This window comes from Ceratotherium simum, chromosome 10, assembly GCF_057802395.1.
Source record: "Ceratotherium simum simum isolate JZ-2026a chromosome 10, ASM5780239v1, whole genome shotgun sequence".
In the NCBI taxonomy this organism is placed as follows: Eukaryota; Metazoa; Chordata; class Mammalia; order Perissodactyla; family Rhinocerotidae; genus Ceratotherium; species Ceratotherium simum.
The window spans coordinates 12,035,202-12,041,988 of record NC_141909.1 but is presented as its reverse complement, the minus strand read 5'-3'; positions in this window follow the sequence as shown (position 1 = coordinate 12,041,988).

Below are 6,787 nucleotides of genomic sequence, written 5' to 3'. Positions count from 1 at the left end.
TGAATTCTTTGACAAGAAATCCTTGACACATTTTTAGATACCTTGGTTGGTAGTCACAGGATGAGTACTATTCGTGATATTGTTAACGTATATTTTTATTCTGACAAAGTTTTTAAGCAATAGTCTAATGCATATTAATAGTGAAAAATATTTTTAACACTTTGATTTTGGAGAGTTCTTTATTGTCAAAATTCATGAATCATATAATTTAGTGTTAAATATTCTTTCATTCCATTTTCAGAAAAAAAGAATCTACTTTGCTCTTAAGTATTACCTTTTTCCTTTTGATGTGTACAGAAGTCCTTTTTAGTCTAATTCTCCTCTATTAATACTGTATTAGGCTGGGTAGACTATCTGCTCTAACAATCCCCAAATCTCAATGGCCTAAGAAAATAAAAAGTTTATTTCTTGCTCATGTCACAGTTCAGTGTGGGAAGGCAAGACGGATCTGGTCTACTTAGTCATTGAGATACCAAGTTTCCTTCCATCTAGAACCTATAGGAGTCTCAGCAGATGAGAGGAGAAAGAAAGGGTGTGATGGATTGCATGGGAAGATTTTATGAGCCAAGCCTAGAGGTTGGTGTATTTCACCACATTCCATTCGCCATAATGTAGGTATGTTACCACATCTAATTGTAAAGGAAAATAGGGAATGTTGCCTAGCAGTGTGCAGAACGAAGAGTGAAGAGGTTTAGAGAGCAGTTAGCCAGTCCCTGCCATGTCCTCAACTTTCTTAGGTACTTTCCTTACAATCTATAACTTTAAATGGAGAGGGCAAAGATATGTGGTAGTGCTCTATTAGTTAGGATACATATTTTGCTACCATAACAAAGGTAAGACAAAACAAAACAAAACACAGTAACTTAAAGAAGATACAGTGTTTATCTCTTTTGCACAAAAGTCTGAGCAAAACATTCCAGGGCTGATATGGCAGCTCCATAGCGTCAGGTACCTAGAGGCTCCTTGTATATTATTTTGCCTTCCTCAACACCTGTCTGACTTCCTTCTTAATATCTAAGATGACAACTTTGCCCCCGTCATCATGCCCGCATTCTGGCAAGCTGGGAAGAGGATAAGGGAAAGTGGAAGGCATGCCCCTTCTCTTTAAGGGCACAACCCCCAAAATTGCCCATGTCACTTGTGCTTACATCCCATTGCCCAAAATTTAGTAACCTGGCTACTCTTGCTGCAGTGAAGTTGGGAAATGTACTTCTTACCTGAAGGCCTTGTACCCAGCTTAATTGTGAGACTTCTTTTACTAAAGAAATAAGAAGAAGGCGCCAGCCTGGTGGCATAGCAGTTAAGTTTGCACTCTCTGCTTAGGCAGCCCAGGGTTCGCCAGTTAGGATCCCAGGTGTGGACTGATGCACCACTCATCAAGCCATGCTGTGGTGGCATCCCATATAAAGTAGAGGAAGATGAGCACAGATGTTAGCCCAGGGCCAATCTTCCTCACAAAAAAAAAAAAAGAAGAAAGAAAGAAGAAGAAGATGGATATTAGGGGTTAACTAGCAGTCTCTGCCACAGTCTACCCCTTCATAACTCAAATAGCTATGCACAACTTTTCCCCTTCTAACCCCATGTACCAGTCAGGATTCAGTTAGGGAAGCAGAGCTGTTATGAATAGTAGAGGAGTATGTCTATTCCAACTATGCATTCTAGAATTGGAGAAATAATCGTGATATAGGTTTAGGAATGCACTGGGCTCACTATGCTACAGCCCCAAGTCAAAACTCCACTAATCACCCGACTGCATAAGACTCTACTTTCACTGGTGGAACATAATGGTATTTTGAGTCTCTAGCAATTAGGGTCACTTCAGAGGAAGGACTAGTAATCTCTGAAAACTTTGGTTAGTTTCCCTTCCCCAGTGCATACTCACTTTAGTCAATGGCTACAGTTACCTTTCAGAGGGTCTGAGAAAGAGAGATTAAAATAGTCTGCCTGAAGCATGCGTAGAGATGGACAAGTTGGAGTTTGAAGGATAGCCGAGAAGCCAAGTCTGTCTGACTGCCAAATGGGAATGTGATGAAGGAACTCATGGAGGGGTCAACAAGAAGCAGTTGCCTCTGGATAGCTACTGCCTCTGTGGATCTGCAGTTAAGCATCTGGTGGTGGACCTGGGGTTGCTGGTGGTAGCAGGGCTAGCAGTTGGGAAAAACAAGCTGGATGCAGAGTGGAGACTGAAGACAAACTGAGACCTTCCAGGAAACTATGTTACTTATCTTATGATAATGACCTTCTGAGAGTAATGGCTACCGCTTCACTCATGCCTTCTAAATATCTCATAAATTCCTCTTTTGGTTAACTCTAACCAGGAACCATATAGGGAAGAGGATTTTGGGAAACATAGTTTCCAATCCAGCATACCTAGTCTGCACATACTCCCACTCAAAGAGAGCCAAATATATGTAGCTCAAAGTTCAGGGTCTCTAGGTATGGTGCAGTCTTGCTGTGTGTTGTGCACATGGCTGCACCATTCCCCAGTTTACAACTCTGACTTCCCTCTGCTCCATACCCACGATATAAGAATATAGTAGACAGGTAACTGTGATAAAATACAATGGATCAAGAATAAGGTTGGCATTGGACTTCTTAAGAGCAACTCTGGAAGCTAGAAGATGATGTAAAGATGCTTTCAAAATTCTGAGAGAAGACTTATGCTTCTGGCCGTGATATAGTAACTAGTTCTAGACTGGTTTCAGATGGAGTAACTGGTTCCTTCCTACTATGGATAAATAGAAAATTGGATAAAATATATGAAACAACTGTTTTCAGATATTGGCAACAAGAAGCAGGTTTTGGAGATGATCAGCATCCCAAATGTGTGGCATAACTCAGCCAAGGTAGAACTGTCCAGCTCAAAATGCCAGTCATACTCCCTTGAAAACACTGTACAGTCATGCGCCGTATAATGACATTTCAGTCAACGATGACTACGTATACAACAGTGGTCCTAGAAGATAATGGAGCTGAAAAATTCCTATTTCCTAGTCATGCTGTAGCCGTCATAATGTCATAGCACAACACATTACGTGTTTGTGGTGATGCTGGTGTAAACAAACCTACTGTGCTGCCAGTCATATAAAAGTATAGCACATACAATTATGTACAGTACATAATACTTGATAATAAACAACTATGTTACTGGTTTATGTATTTACTATACTATACTTTTTTTTTTTTTTTTTTTGGTGAGGAAGATTAGCCCTGAGCTAACATCTGTTGCCAGTCCTCCTCTTTTTGCTAAGGAAGATTGGCCCTGGGCTAACATCCGTGCTCGTCTTCCTCTACTTTATTTGTGGGATGCCTGCCACAACATAGCTTGGTGAGTGGTACATAGGTCTGCGGCCGGCATCCAAACCCGCAAACCCCGGGCCATCAAAGCAGAGCATGTGAACTTAACCACTGTGCCACCATGCTGGCCCCTATACTATACTTTTTATCATTGTTTGAGTTTACTCTTTCTACTTATTAAGAAAAAAAAAGTTTACTGTAAAACAGTATGCCGTGTTACACTGGCAGTAGACTCCTACATCTCATGTTTACTGCATCTCTTGATTGCATCATTTTCTCTTGTGCTTGATTTAATCTCATGTTGTTTTGTTTATTGTGGCCCCTAAGCATACAAAATCCATTGGTAATGTTGCCAGTAAGAGGCCATGTGGAGTGACTGACCTGGAAACGAAGTTAAAAGTGATTAAGGACTACAAAGGTAGAAAATCAGTGATGATTACTGCTCACCAGTCAGGCATGTCCCATTCCACCATAGCTACGATCTTGAAGAATAAGAACAAAGTGATGGAAACTGTTAAAGGAGCTGCCTCATTGAAGGCAATGAGACTAACAAAAATTTGACAAGGCCTATATCAAACACAGAGAAACTTCTAAAGACCTGTGAAGACCAGACACACGTGTATCCCTCTCAGCACCAAGATGACATGGTCAAAGCAAAAAGTTTTTGCGATGTTGAAAGAAAAGGCTGGATCCAACTACAATGTTGAATTTACTGCTAGCTCTGGGTGGTTTAAACAATTCAAGAATCGTTATTCATTACATATTGTGAAACTGAGTAGTGAGTCTGCAAGTGCTGATGTGAAGGCAGCCGAAGAATTTTTGGAAGCTCTAGATAAGCTGATTGTGGAGGAAGATTACTTGCCAGAGCAAATATTCAATATGGATAAAACCTCCCTATTCTGGAAATGGATGCCTGAAAGGATTGTCTCCATAAGGAAGCCAAATCAATGCCAGGTTTCCAGGCTATCAAGGACAGGATAACAGTCTTGCTTGGGGGTAATGTTGCAGGATACAAATTGAAACTCTGTGATCTGGCACAGTGAGAACCCCAGGGCCTCAAGCATATCAGTAAGCACACACTGCCAGTGTACTACAGGAGCAATGAGAAGTCATGGATGACCCAGCTCCTCTTCCAAGATGCCCTCCTGAATTGCTGTGCCAGCCAAATGGAGAAGTACTGTTTGGAGAATAACATATCTTCCAAGATTTTGCTTACTGTTGATAATGTTCCAGACATCCTCCTTTTACTGGTGATCTTCATCCCAATATCAAAGGGCTGTTTCTCCGTCCAAATCCTACCTCTTTGATCCAACCAATGGGTTCAAGGAGTTATAGTAGCTTTTAAGGCCTACTACCTGAGAAGGACCTTTGCCCAGGCTATTGCTGCAACCAAGGAAGACACTAAGAAATACTGATGCAATTCTGGAAGGATTACAACATCTATGACTGCATCAAGAACTTTGGTTGGGTTTGGGGTGATGTCACCAAGGAGCGTATGAAGAAGTGCATCTGGAAGAAGACATTCAAGAGGTTCGTCCATGACTTCAAAGGATTTGCCAAGGGTGACAAAGTTGCAAAAATCAACAAGGCTATGGTTGAGATGGCAAACAACTTTAACCTGGGTGTGGATGAGGATGACATTGAGGAGCTCCTAGAGGTGGTTCCTGAGAAATTGACTAATGAGAAGTTATTGGAACAGGAACACATGGCTGAAGAAGAGGCACCAGAAGAGGAAACTGCAGGAGAAGAAAAAGAAGAACCCCCAAGAAAATTCACAGCCAAAGGTTTAGCAGAAGCTTTTGCAGACCTCAACAAGCTCCTTAAAAAGTTTGAAAACATGGACCCTATCACCAAAAGGTTTTCATTAATAGAGAGGAATGTTCATGGTGCATTATTTGCTTACAAGCAAATCTATGATGAAAAAAAGAAACACACCAAACAAACCACCAGGGACATATTTCCAAAAAGAATGACACCTCCTCAAAAAGAGTCTCAGGTAGGTCCTTCAGGAGGTGTTCCAGAAGAAGGCATTGTTATCATAGGAGATGACAGTTCCATCGTATTATTGTCCCTGAAGACCTTCCAGTGGGACAAGATGTGGAGGTGGAAGACAGTGATATTGATGATCCTGATGCTGTGTAGGCCTAGGCTAATGTGTGTGTTTGTGTCTTAGTTTTTAACAAAAGGTTTAAAAAGTAAAAAAAAAAAAATTTAATAGAAAAAAGCTTATAGAATAAGGATATAAAGAAAGAAAATATATTTGTACAGTTGTAGAATGTGTTTGTTTTAAGCTAAGTGTTATTACAAAAGAATCAAAAAGTTAAAAAAAATTAAAAAGTTTATAAAGTAAAAAAAAAGTTACAGTAAGCTGTTAGTTTATTATTGAAGAAAGAAAAATTGTTTTTAATAAATTTAGTGTAGCATAAGTGTTTATAAAGTCTACAGTAGTGTACAGAAATGTCCTAGGCCCTCACATTCGCTCACCACTCACTCACTGACTCACCCAGAGGAACTTCCAGTCCTCCAAGCTCCATTCATGGTAAGTGCCCTATACAGGTGTACCATTTTTTATCTTTTGTACCATATTTTTACTGTATCTTTTCTATATTTACATATGTTTAGATACACAAATGCCATTGTGTTACGATTGCCTGCAGTATTCAGTACAGTAACATGCTGCACAGGTTTGTAGCTTAGGAGCAATAGGTATACCACACCTATATGGTATAGCCCAGGTGTGTAGTAGGCTACATCTAGGTTTGTGTTAAGTGCACTCTATGATGTTCGCACAAGGAGGACATCACCTAATGACACATTTCTCAGAAGGTAACCCTGTTGTTAAGTGACACATGACTGTATTAGAATTACAGGTTATATCAGCAATAGTGACAGCAGTATTGTCCAAGATTTTGAAAGTGACCATTTTACCAAAGAGGTACCATGGCATAACAAGGGTCATCAGCTTTCAGCTTCTGATTTGCTATTTTGGGGTTGTCATCATTATCACCACATATTTCAGGTTCCATTATGTCAACACCCTACTTCTGGATACTAAATTATTAGTTGTTTAGGATACAGTTTTGGTTGCTAGAGTAAAGGCAGAAATAATAATAATTTAAACAAGATAAAAGTTTATTTCTCTGTTATATAACATTCCGTGCATTAAGCAGTAGAAGGCTGATAAGATGGCTCTACGGTGTCAGGGACCTGGGTTCTTCCTATCTTATTGCTCTGCTGTCTTCAACATGGGGCTCCTATCTTGTGGGTTAAGATGGCTGCTCCAGCACCCACCAGCATGTCTTCTTGCAGGAAGGAGAGAAGAGGAAATGGAGGGCATGCCCTGACTTTTTTTTTTTTTTTTTTTTGCTGAGGAAGATTGACGCTGAGCTAACATCTGTTGCCAATCTTCCTCTTTTTTGCTGAGGAAGAGTTGCCCTGAGCTAACATCTGTGGCCAATCTTCCTCTATTTTGTATGTGAGCTGCCACCAC